Here is an 18,210-nt window from a genome sequence, read left to right as displayed (position 1 = left end):
TTCCAGCAAGAGTTGCCATCCTAACATCGTTTATGAAACGGGGCCCTGGTTTCCTGGAACATCTGTAACTATGGTATCATTGTTGGAAACACATACCGAAACCCCCTTTTTTGTTTTCATGCCCAAAAGTTCACGATACAAAAACGTGTCTGAGTTTCTTATTTCGAGGTGACTGCCTCGACATATCTGCAGTTAAGTTGTTTGTTTATTTGTTTGTTTGTATTTTTAGTTCACACAAATTTCAAACCTAACTCTTTTTAGCATACCATAAAACATTGGAAGTTCTGTTTGAGTGAATATTCGGAAACTATGGATTCTAGAATCGCGAATTGATTTTTTAATCAATTCTAACACGTACTATGAAATTATAGTAGGCCCTAGTATATAGGCCGAATTTTGTGAACAAACAAGGGAAAACAAGGAGAAATAAAGTAAGCTGATATACGTGCAATGTATATTATTTAACCAGAGCAAATGTTTTTGTGTTTACATAACTAAACATACGTGTTATGAAAATTGCTACAAAATCATTTGATGGATATATTATATAAGTAATGTATGTGAGTATGTGAATGTGTGTATGCATTAGTGTATTTTGAGTATCGTTCATTGATGCGTGTGTTTTGAATGTGCGGGTAATCAACTGTGATAGTTCTTCAGCCGTAGTAGCCGGATATTAATGTCCATTATAGGAAGAAGCCACGACTTGTCTTGATTTCTTTGACATGCAGGGAAAGAATGCAGAAATTCCACATGAGGATGTACTACATTCTTACGGGTAGATGGCGATAAAAAAGAGAAGGGTGTATATACATGTATATATGCTTCACTGAGTTTGCTAAAATCGAGGGGTACTTTCCCCAAAAGATGGAGTGAAAATATTTATTCTGTGCTAAGCATGCATATCGAACGTCTGTCAGACATTTCTTGATTCAATTACTGCGTTAGATCATTTTTGAAGACTCTCTCTCCGTATTTCTTTTCGCCTGAAGTGAGTGTATGTACAATCATGGTGAGTGGAGGCTTTATTGCCTTGATCACTTTTTCTCCTCCCTCTCCTCCTCCTCCTCCTTCGCCCTGCTTCGCCCTTTACACGTTGTCATTAGCAGTAGATGAGAAGTTCATCACAAAAGTGATGGCTTTCTTGCCGCGTATCATAACATCTGCAGGGCTGCCGCGCTGTTGCCAAAAAATGTCGCCCCTCTCACTAGCGGGGGCTAGGCAGGCCGCCTGCCGTGCCGATACCACCACGTTCCCTGCCAAGGTAACAATCCGCCGCGACGGCCTATACTACGCCTGGCGATACACCGCCTCTTGCTCGCTTCTCGCCTCTCGCTCCTGTGGGAGTCAGCGGAGTGTATCACCTCGTCGCAAATGAGCCGAGTCGCCCCCGGAAAGATTCTTACTCCGTCTCATTTCTCTGTCCGTCTCCCCCCTCCCTCTCCCCATCTCCCATTCCCTCCTCTTTCTTCCTCTCGGTTCCTCGGTCTCACGCGCCTGAATGACATTTGCGTCGAACTTGATTCTTTAGGATCAACAGGAGGGGTCGCTGATGCATTCCAAAGAACATCCATCAAGAATTGTTGGAGGAAAGGAAATTCTCCAAGTTCCTTGTATAAGACTTGGTGTGATTTGATTGTACAGCAGGTGGTGCTAAAGTGTATTGACACTTCTTGGCTACTAGCAGCTAACACCAAACATTACATGGAAATAAGAATTCGAACGTTAGACTCACAAACAAACAAACACACACACACACACAAACTCTCAAGAAACTCGTCTCAGCTTATAGATCTGAGTTGTGTGTGTGTGTGTTTTGTTTTGTTTTTTGATCATTTTTATCTTCATTAATAGGTTGTCGTGTTAGCGCATATTCATTATGCGTAAATGCGTAAATACACACACACCAACCCCTTTAAGCAGACATCGGCAGTTTGAAATTGATAGTGTCACAATGTGGACAACTCACTTTCATGCTTATGTTTGTAATATAAACGCAGTGTTTAGGCACGTTCGTTCTCCCTGCGGATGTAATTTGTACCATTAACAAAGCCTTGCCTCAGAAAAATGACATCAAGAAAAGACCAAACTCTCGTATGCCAGTCCAAAACCCTTGGAATATTTCCCTCGGGCTGTGTTGAGAGCATACATTTCAATTTCTCGAATTCAGAGTTAACGTGCTTCGGGACAGCACCGTCCGTGTATACTAAGGAGAACGAGCGGCCTCAATCACTGTCGAAATGGATGTTGGCAAGACATAGGAGGCAACCCCTTGAGGTCGAAGGTCAAGTATGTGTCACTCAGAGGTCATGATCACCGGCTGGTACTGCTCTATGCGTCCAAGGACAAGACTTAAAGTAGCGGTTATTCTTTAAAAAATCATAACATCACCTTTAAGACACACTTTCCTCAATTTCTAGTGAGAGAACTTCGAGTGTAAAAGAACATAATGAATTGAGACGGATGGAAAAAAAAAATCAGTGTTATCACGGGAAGATGAAGAAGTATTGCTAGGTTGATAGACAAGTTGTATTCTGATAGAAAGAACAAAAGCACAAAGAATGTGAAAAAAAAATCGGTATTAGCTTCAAAACTTTTAGTATTGTCAACGGCCAAGCAAAGATTCTGCTTTTTGACCGCATCTGTGTTTGTCTGCATATTTCTTTCAAAATCTAGTGATTATCAATCATTTCCTTCTTTTGATCTGCCTTTCATGAACGTCTAGCTGTCTATTGCTTTAGTTATTTTTTTTTTCTGGGAAGAATCTTGCAGATTTATTGTAAGTGGACTAACGCGGGGGAAAGCAATTCATTCTGTTCGAAAGGTCGGTGGATATTTTGTCCAGTTGCATGAGAGTTTCTCCGATTGGCCAGTTATCTCTCTGCCTTCACAGATTTGTCACATTGATTGAAATTGTTCGAAATCTTTTAACCGACAAGACCTGGTCTGTTTCCTCCGTGTAAGCTGTGTTGAAAAGACGCGCAGTTAAATGGAAACTACGGTCAATATCACTAACAATAAATTCTATATACTGTGATAATATTTGATTGTCACATACTTCGCAAAACGCGTAATGACATAATCTTATCTAAATCAACTCTCCATTGGTGTATGCACACAACAATCACAAAATGTCTTGTTTTTGTCCGTTTGTTGTTTGTTTGTTTAGGGTTGTTTTTTTTTTGGGGGGGGAGGGGGTAATGCGGCAATTAGGAAACCCAAATTCCTGAAAGGTAACATTGCATGTTATTATAACACACTAATTAAAAGAAAACAAAAGATAATGCGAGGGAATTACGTTTTCCTTCAGAAGTGAATTCAGTGAATTTTTGTTTGGTGGCTAAATGGGAGCCATGTGACGCCATGACGTCATCATATCGTCTGATTGGCATGTGTGGTTGCGCTTATATCACCGTGTCGTGAAAACATGTAAAAGTTTAACATTCTTTAATTCTTAGACCCGGTTAGACCCTTAGACTCCACTGTCATTCTGCTTGATTTAACCCTACTCTGGGATACTATGGCATAGTGGATAAGACTCCAGACTTTTAATCACAGAGTCCAGAGTTTGAATCCCGTCAAGTGCCTACTCCTTTAACGGGATTTTTTTTTATCTACCATGTCTCTCTCCACCCAGGTGTTTCAGTGGATGCATGTCATGAGTACGAAACCCACAAATCATACAGCCTACGAGTTATACAGCCCACGAGTCATACAGCCCATGAGTTCGGCACTAAGCAAACAAGGTCCACGAGACCGACACATCAAGCCCCATGTTGTAATGCCGAACTCATGGACTGTTCTTATCTAGTGTCGAACTCGTGGGCCTTATTTGCCTAGTGTCGAACTCATGGGCTGTATGACTCGTGGGCTACATGATTCATGGGCCGTTTTTCAATGTCGAACTCGTGGGCTGTGTGACTCGTGGGTCTCGGTCTCGTGGGATACCCTCGTTTCAATGGGTACTTGGCAAGCTAGACTTCTTACCGAGGATAATAATAATAGCAGGGCCCTCTGGTAGAGCATCGGCAACACTGAAGAGGCTACACCCTGAATAAAGAAGACCACGGTGTTATCATTATCATTATCATCCTTGTTATTTTTCACTGTTATTATCATTGTTATTATTTTCATAATCATAAAACTCATTAAAGTCAATCTGAACCTGATGTTAAATATCTTATTAAACGAACGACATGACTCTGCTTCACTGCAAGGAGGATCAAGCAGATGACTGCTGTCAATATCGTTCGGTTAAGACTAAAGCGAGAACTATAGTTACACAGTAGTTCAGATCATAACTTTATAATATTGAGAGAACCACCCCTGTCATATCATAATCTTTATTTTCACCGAATCTATATGCCAGTCATACAACGTCTTTGCCAACGTTGTGGGCTTGTGTTTAAATCTATATCCAAGTCATACAACGTCTTTGCCAACGTTGTGGGCTTGTGTTTGACAAAGCACGAATGCGAGCACTTATATACTTTACGATTAGTACAAATAACCGTCAAAATAATCATTGTTGCTTGTGACTGCTTGTCTAACGATATCATGATACACAGATCCGTCGAAAGGTGAATAAGTTTGACATAGGGCTAACACAAACATGAATACTGAGCCACCCCCCCTCAAAAAAGTGAGAAAATATCTAGATTACAAGCTGAACATTCGTGAGAGAAATTCATTTTTTGCGTAAATAAACACATTGATGATTACAGCAACAGGTCATACTACTATCAACTATATAGTGGTAGTGGCACTACTAGTACTACTACTACTACTACTACTACTACTACTACTACTACTACTACTACTACTACTACTACTACTGATATTGGCAATGATGATTATGATAAAGATAATGATAACAATATCCACGGGAACGTGGTTATCCCACAAGACCAACACCCACGAGTCATGCAGCCCACAAATTCGACATTGAAAAAAGTCCATGAGTCATACAGCCCATGAATTCGACACTAGGCAAATACGGACCACGAGTTCGACACTATAGGTTAAAAACTGCCCACGAGTTCGTGGGAATTGTCTGCTCAGTGTCGAACTCACGGGCTTTATGACTTGTGGGCTGTATAACTCGTGGGCTGTATAACTCGTGGGCTGTATAACTCGTGGTCTGTATAACTCGTGGGCTGTATAACTCAAGGGCTGTATGACTCTTGGGCTATATGACTCGTAAGCTGTATGATTCGTGGGTGTCGAACTCCCCTCGGAATAGCCCCCTCAGTGTCAACACTGTCAAAAGGGGCAAAAAATAATAATGTAACCTTAACAAAGCGAGTTATACCTTAATCTATTCTTCCACGCTGAGTCGAAGAGAATATTGTAGATGAATTACATCTTGAGCACGACTGTTCGCACCAGCCAGGATTTGAACCTTGTATCTACTGTTTAAGAGTCCAGAGCCTTAAGCCACACTATAGTGTTGCTATCATGTTTAGGATGGTGGTTTGACGCGGTATTATACTATCATATTGTCCACCACAGCGTTTGTGAAAAGAATGATATAAATCGTTAGATTCATAGCAGAGAATAAAGAAGGAAAACTGTTTGTTCAACGTCTATAAGGATGAAATGTCTGGCAATTAAAGATCCCTAAACATTCCAGCGTGGTATAAGAAACACGTGCACATTGATTAATGTGAAAAACTTGAATATACATCGACTTTTGCGTTGAATTTTACGACATGTTGAGAATTGCACGATTAAAGAAACCGTGTTACAGTTTCCGGGTGTTTTTTTTTAAGCTCTTTTTCACTCGTCCCTCGCCGGTTTGTCGAGCTCTCAGATACAACAAAGAAGAACACCTGGATTCGGCTGTCATTAGACAGATTCATCAGATGCGCCGGACACTTTTGCAATTACTCCGATAAAGACCAGGTAACTGATGATAACAAATTTATTATCTCTTTGCGCCGAAGCAAACGGGGCGATTTCCCATTTGGCTTACGAGTTCCTTTCAGTCTCAACTCTTCGATTCACTTACCGTCGATTCATGCCGACACGTTTTGTATCTGGGCAATTTTATTTCAGCATTTGTACAATTTTCACATTTCGATACCTCTTATATGATGGCATGAGAATGTGCCATTGAATGGCTTGTATATCGGAGCGGCTGGGATAAGCTTTGACAATGCATTGGTGGTACGCACTGCCTTGGGCCTTCATTTTATACTTCTGTGATCACCTTGGCAGCCTTTTGAGTCCTCACAGCTCGCCTTTTTGAAAACGTAATTGGCGGTTTCAACTGATCTGCGGGGCCCCCATAAACAAACTCCATTCATTTAACCTTTCCATCAGGACATATCAAAACGGTTATTAAGCGACACTGATGAAATCCATACAAAGCGGTGTCTTTGCTTGACGAAGCAGGCAGAACCTACCGACCCGACCCAAGCCGAGGGAGGGAGAAGTGTTGCCTGTACAGGGTGCAGTTACGTGCGGAACAACAAAATCAGGCCGCGAGAACAGTCTTGCTAACAGCTATCATCTTTATGGTGTGCGCGGCGTGCGCGTTCGGGTATACTGACCTCCAATGAAAAGGCATTGTCGTTGATCCTAGACTTAGTCACGAAGTCAACGTCCACAGACAAAAAGACAACCCCCATTGATGCTGTGGACATGTTAAGGACAAGAAAGGATGAGGAGTATTGACTTTCCATTTCCTGGGTCAGCATCTGGACTGCAATACGAAAAAAAGTAAAGAAAAAAGAGGAACAATAAAATAATAGAAATTTACATTTGTTGTGCTTGCGACAGATGCAGATGAGGACTGAGGTAGAAACTACTCGAAAATAGGTTATTCGTTCTTTATGCGACGTTGTACACGAATGGAACGAATACTGACTTCAAGTTGTAAAAAAAACCCCTTAAAGAAACAGAAATGCATGCACGTGAAGATAAAATCCATCTAGACGACCATACCAGTTTTAGACGGTCTGGAACTTTGTCCAAGGACATGGGGATATTCTTCACCTTATCAGAATATATAACATTCTACCTAAAGTTGAATAAAAGCTTATAACAATATTTATATTATGTTTTTAACCCCAATGATAATAACCAGGGAGGACGCCACTAAGTTTTATTCACAGCTTAAGGCACATGTTATTGAATAAAACGAAAAAGAGAAAAAACATTTCTACTTAATCACTTAAAAAGAAGTGATTTTGTTTATAGTCCTGGACAGGGCGTGGTTTGGGAGAGGAAGGGGATTTTGTCGAGGATGCATTTGAACTTGTAAGATATACAGTAGTTATAAACAAACAAGCAAACAACTTCCTAATTACTGAAACATGAAAATACGTCATTTCTGTAATAAAGAGAATTGATATCGTGATTGTAATATTTCGATTATCTGGTTTTATTGAACAGCGAAATGTCAACTGTAAACTGCAGGAAACTTTTTGGTCGTGTTCCATATTGAGTGCAATTGGTGTTAATAACTTATTTCGTTGTATCATTTATTGAAGCTTGGGCTATTTCCAACAATCACTGACTGGATATTTTTTTCCAATTGGCCGTTTACCGTTTTCGCTTCTATTTGGTTTCATGAATTCCCCCCCCCCCCCCCGATCAATTAAGAATAGAAATTCCCTGTTATCATAACATCTTTCTCGCTTAGTTTACTGGAAAGTAACACTCTAAAGCCAATAGCCTCTTTCTGAGAGCATCACTCGTTTTCAGTAAAGCAACTACTGAGTGTGCGAAACCAACCGAAGCGTGGAAACCATAAAAATAATGTTTTTGTCCTACACACATTCACACCATTTCAGTCCTTACAAATCAAATTATCCTTCATTTATGGCGTTTCCACCGGTAACAGTCAATCGTTTTGACACCATAGCCTAGTTTCTCGTCCAGCTCGGTCTTCCTGTATTGTATTCTGAGGACTTTGCTCCAATGGCAACAATTGGAAACTAAGGAGATCCACACACACACACAAAGAAAAAACTTCAGTCAGACCCACCAAGCGTCTGGATTAGGAACAAAAAACGGAACATAGAAAAAAAAAAAAACTGATGAAATTGGAGAGGGTCATTGTCAGGAAATATGATTGACCCGTAGGCTGTTTTGAGCTTTCTTCATTGAAATCGAGTGCAATACCGTCATGAGAATAAAAATGCACATCTACTGTTTACGGATGATGCTGACACCATATAACGATTCGACCGATGCAGCGCTCTTGGGCTGATGTCTTTGCTCTGGTCTGAACTCACACCAGAGTGGTGGTGTATAGTAGTTAGCTTGAGGGTATTGATCGAAATAGAGAAATGACCACTTATTCATACACTTATATAGGAGCAACTCCTGCGCGTTCAATTGCCGAATCTGCATAGATACTTGTATTATTTGAGTTGGAGGTGCCCAATCACCGCGCTACTTCATTGTTGTGGGGTAAAAGATGTTTTGTGCGTAGCGCAAAAGTCAATTTTCTAGCTGCATCTGACTAGCTATTGTCTGCCTGCCACGAACGCCTCCCCGGCCGCAGGAACTCTTCACAAAGAACCCGTTCGTAAATAGAATGAGCTGCTTCTATGAGCAACACACTTAATCCTAAACATGAGAGATTTCAATAAATTCCTTTTGACTTTGCGACGGCAGAGGAAAACACTTTTTTCTTTTTCTTTCTTTCTTTCTTCCTTTCTCTCTCTCTCTCTCTCTTTGTGAATCGCGGTGTATGATTTTTTTTTTCTCATAAAGAATGGTTAAATATGCTGAAGATGCAAGTGGGAAAAACTTAGGTCAAATACGATAATAAATGACCACCATACAAATCTAGTGTTATGAAGAATGAGAGGTGCCTTAGGGAAATTCATGGTGGGAACTTCCAAAGTCACCAACCGCCTTCTCTCGTGTCTTTGCCAGAACCAACTGAAGAGCAATTAAGAATTTGTCATATAGGAATTCACTCCCACAATGAGACAAGAAACCGAACTGGGATTTGGTCGTCAGGATTTTGTTTGTCGCTTCATTCCATCAGATTGATACTACGTGAACCGTCAGTGATACTTGATATAAACAAACGCATCAAAATATGAATAGGAATGCTAGATGCTTTCACACACAAAAAAAAAAATCGATGGAATAAAATGACATGAAGCAGGGCAAGGAATACGATGGCACGGTGCTGAACAAACGTGGCACAAAAGTGTAGGCTAATTACAAGACAAGGGTGACTGAACATAACGCCAAAGTTGCCATTTACATTTTACACTCTTCATGTGAGCTCGTTATGCACATCACGCTAGCAAAGCTGTCGTCTTAGCAATCAAGACTGGAGGGATTATAACTGGAAGAAGTCTTCGCTTCCTTTGCCCTAGCGGATTTCGCGTCCATGTTTGATTAATTCATCGACACATTTTGGGTCGTGCGTCTCGATCTGTGCGCCGAGCGCCACAGTTGGTGGCCGTTCAGCCAGCAGACAGCCACCACTGGAGGACATCATACCAACCAAACCTGGGCTGGTTGAGCCGGCTAGGCAAATTTTCTCTGACACTTCTTCCACAGTTGCGCCACCAAGAGCCCGTCGATCACAGTGGTGGAGCTAGTCCAATAGCGATCCCTTATGATTCTGTGGCTCTTTGCAGTCTGCAACTGTAGTCCCATTCGAAGGAAAAGCGGTGTGTTTCGGGACCTCTGAGCCAAAATTCTATGAGCCTGATGGTTGAATAACATCGTATACTTCACACTTGAAATGTGTCAAATGGATTTGTTTATGATTGTCTTTGCCCTTTCTGGAGTCTGCTACTGAAACTGTTGGGACTTTCACTTATCGTGGTAAGATATGAAACTTTACATTCATAAACACTTGATACAGTTTCCCTTTCTTGTAAATTTTCGTTAATACGGTCCAGATTGATACTTTCTAGTATGAAAATGTTTGGAAAGCATATATAGACAAAATAATTCGTCATACACAGTACGTGAGCATCAGATTATTGATTCTAGCGAGAGGTTACCACAGTTTTACCTAATTTTCTTCGTGATTTTACCAACAGACTACGAAAAACTGCCGATGGAAATGACAAGAATATTCTCTTACGTTACCAAGATGGTTGGACACACTGCTTGAACTTTGTGATGTTTGTAAGAGGCAGATATTTTGTCTGTTAAAATCTTATTTCTATGATCTTTCGAAAACAGATTGAATCTCCACACATTATCGGGACATGCATCGTTTGCCTTATTTTGCTGTTAAAACACATACACACACAAAGGAAAAAAAAACACACACCAACTAACTTGTGGATTGTCAAAGACTGTACCAACACACAGTAGAATATGTGGAATTCTCCAGCAAGTAGTTTCACGTTTAGATATGGATTTCACATTTGAAACATACAAAAATCGCTTTTGATTTAGGCAGTACCCTGATTTAAACTTTTCGGAATTTCCTTCTCATTCAAACTGTAATTTTATCATTCATTCCTTCATCATTATTATAACAAAACAGCCATTCCTTTGGTTTTGTTCACTTTAGGTGCAATCAAATTGACCTGTAAAAAGCATCCAGAGTGAACAAATTGAATAATCCAAGAATATTCTTTTGGGAAAGTCAAATGACACTGATTCTAGTCATATTTCGTCTCTGCCCCTTACAGTTTGACAATATTTTCGTTAATTATTACATATACTACGATAGTAAATATCGAATGGTGGGCTCAATGTACGCCTGTCATTATGACATGGAAACAATTAATTTCGTTTAGAACTTATGATGAACAAAACGATATGATTCCTGTGTATTCAGAATTTCAGTGCTTAATGTCCGTTAGTTAATTCAAATATTCATACTAAGAGAGATACATCAAACATTCAATATTAGCCTACAAAAACAGAACAAGAAGTGAAATATCTGCACGTTGGAAATGAGGGAAACATCTTTCAAATTCGAATGAAGAATCGACAATATGGCCACAAATTGAATCCTTAATTCATTGCGCCACTCTCTTCAACATAGGAATAGACAAAAATATATTCATTAATGTAAAGACACATAGAAAACGTTTTTGACAACAGGAAAGATCGCAATGAAATAATTTTGTCTTTTCCTATCATTCCAATAATTTGCGTTGTAAACACACACACACACACACACACACACACACATGATTGTAACAATTTTAGCTGGTAGGATTTAATTTTCCACTTTATTTTACACGTTCATTGATTGTGACCTTGTTGATAGTGCAGGGTGTATTAACACCTTGTATGTGGAACAAATCTGGGCAATTGTTTATCAAAATAGACAGTAAGTTAAAAAAAATATATTGGTAGCACTGTAAATCAAACACAATGACTGATCACAATCCTGAAATAGCAGATGGGTGGCAATGCGATCGGCCATCGTAAGATAATGATCTATATTAATTCTATACCTCAAGTAACTCTTTGTTCAGCAATTTCCCTCTGGTGAAATCAAACCTAATCGGTCGTGGAAAGGTGATGTTATTAATTGATTTCATAGCATAGTATCTAAACGTATATTCACCTATATTGAGAGAGTAAAACATGTCATGAAATCTTTAAGCCCTTGTTAACTAAACACCCGTCATGCTATCGTATGACATCATGCAAATTAGTTTCGCCATGTAAGCGTCACGATTGTACCCTAATCTAGAAGCTGATGCGCATGATTTACAGTTCAAACCTAATTGAAATGCAAAATGTTAAGGTCATTTTTTTTCATCGTAAGTATTACAAACGAGGGGGGGGGGGGGACAGGGGACCAGCTATTTCATTTAACATTTCGCGCATGTCGTAGCAATAAATATCGGACATTAATTACAAGAAACAGTTGCTTGCAACATTCGATTGATTATAAATGGAATGACGTGATCAGAAGTTTATTTATTCGGCGGTTACGCACTGTACACGTGTTTTACAAGAAGTAAAGAAATTAGTCTTGAACATTTGAGTTCGACGTTTTGAAACTTGCTCCACATACAGAGTTACAATAGTGTTAGCATTTTTTTTTTTGTGTAAGAAAGGACAGATACAGATAACAAGCATTGACCCAATAAATAAAATGTAACCATAAGAGTACTAATCAACGTGGAACAAGGTAGCCTGATTAAAAGCATGGCTTATAGATAAATATGTACATAAAACTTCCTGAGTACACATTATGGAGTCATAACATGTCTCAAGGGGATATTCATAATATAAACATTACACCAGCAAAGGAGAAGATGAGATAGAAACAGAGGAATATCCCTAACTTTATCAAGTGAGGTAAATGAAGAGAAAGAATTCGTGTTTACATCTAATTATTTCTTGTCCCATACATTGTCAAGGTGTTATGCATGTGTATGTGTGTATGTATGTGATTGTCTGTGTGTGTGTGTGTGCGTGTGTGTGTATGTTTTGAAGGTTTTGACATTCGAGGCATATTACAAACACAATTGAATCCCCATTAAAATCTTTGGCGCCAAACCAGCATCTGTACAAGGTGATACTTGTTTATCGATAATAGTATATTGCATAGTATTCATTCGTATAGAATGCAGCAGATTGCTCATGGTGGCAAAACACACTTTCCCATTACACGTGGCAAAATTCATGTCATTTACAGCATTTATGCCCTGACACGAATGTGTTATTGTATAACTTGCAAATAGGTGGCTTCATATTAATTTCATGACCCCCGCCTCCCCCCCCCCCCAAAAAAAAGAACGCAACCACTTGCTGCTTGCACGATCAAATCTTGCGATTGTCTCCTTGAGCCATCTGTCGAGATCGTCTCTGAAAGAGGCAGTCTTGGAAGCATATGGACGATTCGTTTTTGACTAATGGCCGAATAAAATGTAGACACTTTGTCCATTGTTGGTCAGGATTGCTCGTGACAAGGTTTTCATTCGACCTGTCTCATCCCAGAATATGGCGGCACTACAAAGTGTTGACAACCTCGACAGAAGACACCAAACGTTCCCGGCAGGCCGCACAATCTGGAAGACAAATTATCGGTTCAGTCAAATTTGTCAACCGTGTTGTATCCACAACTATATCTGAGCAAAAGATCGTAAACATAATGATCATAAAGTTCAGTTCATTCCGTCGATAGAAAAAAAAAATACAGATTTGTGATAGGTATTGCAGTTTTTCTTTTTTTCTCAGTGGAGTAAAATGAAAACGTTATTCATTCTGTGAGAATTGCGATTCAAATGGAACAGGATTGTTTGATCTTATTGATTTTGATTTCATTATACATGTTGTGTTGAGGTTTGGTAATTTATCGATCCAGCGGAGAGTTTTGAAATTTGTTCTCACGCCTGTTTGTGTAATTTTTTTTATATTATATATATATACATAGCTATTGATTGATTCATTTCTGCAGCAACGTCATGTTGCTGTTTGGTTTCACTTGGCAAGAGGCCATCACCTTGCGTCCAATACTATTTATGCATTCAAAGCAAACATATAATAATGTGAACTTATAAAATCATAAACGTTTTTATACACATGTGTATATATATATATATATATATATATATATATATATGTATATATATTTAACCAATGATAAGGATACAGTGAATTCAAACCTGTTACTGTCGTTATGGTCCTCCCTCTGTGAGAGCGAAAATGTCTGTCAAATCAGAAAATTGAGGCAAAAAAGAAAAGAAAATAGAAGAAGAAGAAGAAGAGATCAACATAATATATGTAGACAAGATTCGACAGAAATAAAATAAAGACTTACAGGTAATCACTTGACGCTTATTTGGTATGTGTCTTTATGATTTGAAACGTCTGGGTTGAAAGTTCAGAATCATTTTCCGGCAGCGGCTACGATGTCTTGTTTACATTTGCCATCATTAGCCAGATTAAGATGACAACGGGACAATCCTTGAAGAGGGATGGTTCATCAGAGACACGGGATCAATGTTTATTTTACATTTGTTCAACCGTTTATGAAGAAGACAGTGCCTATCTATTCACTTCAATTGATTGTATTCACACTGTCGCAATGTTGTCTCTGACCTTTAGCAAACTGAACGATGAATATCTACTTAAATTTGACACATTTTGGTTGCGGTTAAACCCAGCGAGAGATGGCTATCTATGCGCAAAGTGTCTCTACTTTGTTTGATTATTTACGACGTGTTGCAACACTGTTTGTCTTCGAATATTGCTTGGATTGTTATATGGGGCAATGATCACAGGCGATGTGTTTCAAAATATTATCAAAGAGTTGATCACTTTTTTTTGTAAGGAGACTACGCACAAAAAAGAGTGAACGTCTGAATGGTCGAACTATTAATTTGAGATGGTATCGTCACATCGCGTCTTTATCTGGTTCTTATCAAACTGCCCACATATGGGGCGATTAGGAAATGCTCGCATCAACGTTATTTTATTGCAAGGTGCAGGTACAAAAAGTTTAGTTTGAATCATTACAGTCATTATGGTCTTTATTGATAGGACCAGAATTAACATTGTTAATAACATTAGTATACTATTCTCGCAAATTTATCTTCATTATCATTAGCACATCATAATTCATTCTAATAAACACATTAAAAATCATTGCCAAGAAGAAGATTTTGAATATGATTTTATATACTTAGTACTAGGAGAATAGGCAAAGAATAATTATGTTCTGTCTAAAATGCAATCATGGAATATAGTCCTATGATAAGAGTATGCGTATTGTTCGGTTACGAACACTTTTATTATTTTGAAGCGAAAATACGTGTAATCATGATTACTAATACAGCTATGACCTTCTAACATCTTTATTTTGCCTTGACGCTTTAAACGTTTTATCCCATATGGTATCGTCTAGGAAATGGTGATTAGATAGCAAATTCTGAAGTTGATAGAAAACTTAACATGGTAATAAAAAAGATTTTTATTCACCTTTTGTACTACATTATTCATATTCATATTCATGTAATATATATACATACTTGTATTTAGACGTCTGAATCATGTGGTTATCATTGAGGCGTTGGTTGATAGTCATGATAGTTGTAAAAATTGTTTAATTCACCAAGACATGTGTGGTCTTAAAACAATTCATTTTTCTACTTTCATTACGTATTCTTTATCAATCTTTGGAAATAATGTAACCAACAAATCCTAGCACAGACAAAAGTCGAACCATTTCATCGGAATTCCTTTCTACTGTCGTATATGTTAACAATTAACATCTCTACCATCCATTTCGCTATTATGTTACAAAATGTGTCAACATTTTATTTGCACTATAGGTCATTATATACAGGTCTGTCAAACTGACAGACAGCGTCTGTCCAAATCATGCGTACACTTTTTGTTATTTTTGTGTTCGGTGCCAGGGTTCCGTGTGGTTTAGATATTGCTTTTTATAGAATTGTCACTCTATTTTATTATGATATAATAATTGTGATTATGATCAACAGGGATCTAAAACAGTACAAAACAAAGGGCTATGGAGGCAATATTCCCTTTGGTCTATTTTTTTTTTTTTTTTTGGGGGGGGGTCTAGTCTATTCAGGTTAGCTTGACGTCATTATCCTCAGTAGCCATCAATTGAGTCTATATTTCTGTTCAGCTTTAAAATTCTTTATACTTATTTTCTTACTAAGTGCATTATTCTTCTGTCAATTACAATGGTTTATTTTCTACTTTTTCTCTACAATTCTACTCCCATTGTTGTAACTGCCTCTGACTCTTGCTGCCACTGTTACTTCAAAAAGTATCACTCCGTCATTTACACATTGTTAGATTTTTTATTGTTTCTTAAAGTAATCGTTACTGTAATACTTGCAAATGATTATATGATTGTTTTTCATATTGAATATAAACACATCCGTCATGGAATATTCTTGTGGTATTTAGAAATTGAAGCCGCCATACATACCTATCTGTCTGGGACATTTTACAGTGAAATGAACATTTGAGTACTTAAAGATGCTCATTTACGCATTGTTACACTTATTGTTTCTTAAGGTAATCGTTTTTGTTTATGATATATATGTTTATTTTTCTATCATACATCATGTCGAATATCATAACATACCTGTCATCGAATATTTTTGTGGTATTTTGAAACTGTGAAGCCTTCTATACAATACCTGTCTGGGGCATTTTCCAGTGTAATGAACATTTCCGTGCTTTCATATTATTTTGAGGTTAGAATAACCCCTTATTTTCTGTAAACATCTTAGTCATGCCTTAAAAAGGGAACGCTTGTGAGCGTGAAATAGTCCAAGATATTTGCAATTTTCCTGGAAATTACCTATGCTACAGAATATTTAAGCGAACATTGACATTGCAAAAGTGGTGACACTGCTGGTGAAAAGGTGGAAGATGAGGTTTTTCTTGTCATTCATCGTCGTCATAGTTCATCACCACTCTTGGGCTCTCCTAACGAAGCCATTGCCGACATGCCCAGCCGAGTCGCAGCGTTGCCAAAGGGGGTATTAGCGGCTGCACTGTGTGGGTAATAGACTATTATGCATTCATCAACCCCTATCATTATGAGCGTATATAACCAGGTGTTGGGAGGTGCCATTATCAATCGTACCCGGCCTCATTCCTCACAAAACGTCGACAAAACCCGTCAATCGAGATTAAATTCACCACCACTAGGTCTCTTTTGAAACCCTGGTCGCTCACCTTACTCCGTTTCCCATTTTAACTGCAAAACCTCCCTAGACAATCTGCTTAGCAATTTTGAATGTGAGATAGATTTTCTTTCCATATCATCTGGAACCAGTTTTGTGGTTCTATTGTGCAATGGTAGAGCACTTTTGACGTATCCATGGTGTACACTGTACTTGTATTTGCGTATATATATATATATATATATATATATATATATTAATGTTAACTCACGTCTTTGATATGATGCAGGATGTAATCGCGAAAAGGGATGAAATAGCATTGGCTAAAACCTAAGCAAACAAAAATAAAAGCGTTTACATTCATGGCGCATGGGAAGGCTTTGTGGCGTGCCCACCGCGCGCTCCGCTACGGAGACGCCATAAATTTCGGGCGTGCCGAGCGGGCTTTCATTGATAGCCCGAGCAGCCCGCGCAAGTGTGTGTACGAGACTGGGCCTGGCGGGTGATCTGCTAAGTGAAGTTAAATTGGTTTTGATATCACTTGCGATTGTCGGATGGTGGTTTGCGAATTGAATGGGAGATAATTTGGGGAGATAGCTTCTGCGATGTGAGAGGTCGTAAGGCAGGAAAATGACATTCATCACCTCGCGAACATAAATGATGCGTGATTTTTTTTTTTTTTTTGCGATTTTAATTCCACAAATTAATGTTGATCTGGCACTTAAGATCGGATTAACTATAGACAGTGATATCGCACAAAGAGATGACAACAGTGTATATAAAATTAGGAACAATGAAAAATCTATCAACAATGACTGTTTGGGATGAAAAATAGAAGAGAGATTAATCATCAAGAAAAAGTAATCGGAAGGACTATGAGATATTAGATTTCATTTTAGATGACAGTTAACTTGATTGGCACCCTGAAATTCTGCTCCGTGACTAAAGGGGAAAAAGAATTCTTCCAGGATATACTGCACAGTGCATTAGTTATGACTATAAATTCCTTGTACAGTCTATCTTTATTTTTGTATGCAATAAAGCGGGGTTTCAAATAACAAAAAAAATTGTGACTCATTATACAAACTCATTGTTTTTATTATTCTTACTTAAATTTACTCTGTATTTGCACACTAACGCTGAAATAATCCATCTTATAACCATGTCTTTTAGTCATTCAGATGAGCTGTTAAGTATGTTACTATAAATGCAGTGCATGTGTCTATTACATGCTGTAGGATATCATATACATGTATATGTTTAATTTCATTTCATTCCTCTATTTAAGCACGGCACATACTTCAGTCCGGGGACTGTTTTTTCGCAGGTCCATGCGGATAAAATACAACATAAATAAATAAATAAATAAATAAATAAATAAATATATATATATATATATATATATATATATATATATATATAAAGATAATCATATGCGTATATACATACCTAAGCGGTGAAATGTTTCATGTATTTATGTAGACGGACAAGGGATTGTTTAAATCTGAGTTTTATCTCAAGGCTCAAGTTTAATTCTGACCCCCCGTTTGTTTTTTTTAAATTTCACGAAGCTTTTGTGACATATGAATTGTGATTTCACAAATTTGTAAAATTGTGCTGTGAGCCACGTAGA

This window comes from Diadema setosum, chromosome 2 (genome assembly GCF_964275005.1).
Source record: "Diadema setosum chromosome 2, eeDiaSeto1, whole genome shotgun sequence".
In the NCBI taxonomy this organism is placed as follows: domain Eukaryota; kingdom Metazoa; phylum Echinodermata; class Echinoidea; order Diadematoida; family Diadematidae; genus Diadema; species Diadema setosum.
This window is presented reverse-complemented; position numbering follows the sequence as displayed.